This window comes from Monosiga brevicollis, genomic scaffold (genome assembly GCF_000002865.3).
Source record: "Monosiga brevicollis MX1 MONBRscaffold_44 genomic scaffold, whole genome shotgun sequence".
NCBI classification, from domain to species: Eukaryota; class Choanoflagellata; order Craspedida; family Salpingoecidae; genus Monosiga; species Monosiga brevicollis.
The window spans coordinates 146,771-148,015 of record NW_001865081.1 but is presented as its reverse complement, the minus strand read 5'-3'; positions in this window follow the sequence as shown (position 1 = coordinate 148,015).

Genomic DNA, 1,245 nt, shown 5'->3' with positions numbered 1-1,245 from the left:
ATCCAGCATGACGTTGCTCAGCTTGACATCCCGATGCACCAGGCCCTTGCTATGCATAAACGCCAGGGCCGTGCGCAACTGGGTCATCAGACCCGCAACCACGGTCGAGGTGGCCAGATGGCGCGCCCTACCGAGCCACTGCTGCAGATCCCCCTGGGTACACCATGGCTGCACCAAGTAGGCGCTGGGGTGGCCACTGTGCACGTCCACGAGCGCGCCAAGGACCGGAATGATGTGAGGGTGCTCAAGCTGGCGCATGGCGCGCAGTTCGCGGAGAAACGTCCGACACTGATCTTGTTTGTGTTGCTCAGCAAGTGCATACTCCTTCACAGCCAAATCTTGCTCAGGAAGATTCGGCAGTGCTGCGCGGGCTTTGTACACCTTGTGATTTTGGTTGTATTGGAGAGAGAGCTGGCCCAGGCTGGAGAGCGTCAAACCCTGGTCTACTTCGGTCATGGCCTCTAAGATCAGGCTAGCTGGAAGGTCGGGCCCAAGCACAGTGCGGAGGCGCGCTCCCATCGTGCTCTGTTCAGGGTGCAGAAAAACCAGCAGCGCTGGAAAGTGCTGATGCAGCAGCTGGGCGAGCTCTGCGACGTGGTCCACGTGTGGCTGATCTGATAACTGTTGTCGCAAGATATCCAGCCGTTCCTTCTTCTCTTGGAGCTTGTGTTCGAGGCTTGGACGCATATCTTCAGGCACCAGCTGCAACGCCGCACTGATACCTTGCATCTCTTTCTCCACCTTGGTCAGTTCCTCGTGGGCAGCAACCGATTCATCATCGACGCCTTGGGTCAAGCTGTCCACGTGCCTCATGCACGAGTCCAACATGGAGAGCGTCGTGGCCTGCCAGTCGATCATGTCTTGTAACTGCTGCAGCAGAGCTTGCGACTCGTGGTGCACAAACGCCAAGTACCAATTCTGATGCTCGTAGTCTGGAGGTGGTTGCCACTGAGAAATTTGCTCAAGACCATTTTGCTCGAGCAGGCTCAGCTTCTCGTGAGCTTGGCACAGCTCCTCCCAGGCTTCGGGCAATGTCTCGGCTGGAGGCGGTGCACTTGCATTCACGCATTGTGCGCACTGCCGTAGCGTTTCCACGCGATGAATTGTGTCGGTTGTTCCCGCTTTTGCCACGGCGCCCAGGGCATCGATCAAGGCCAGCACCAGGCGCTTGAGGTCGCTGTTGGCGCTGGTGAGCAGCTCCTGACGCTTGGGTTCCACGCCGCTCAGAACGATGACTTTGCTCAG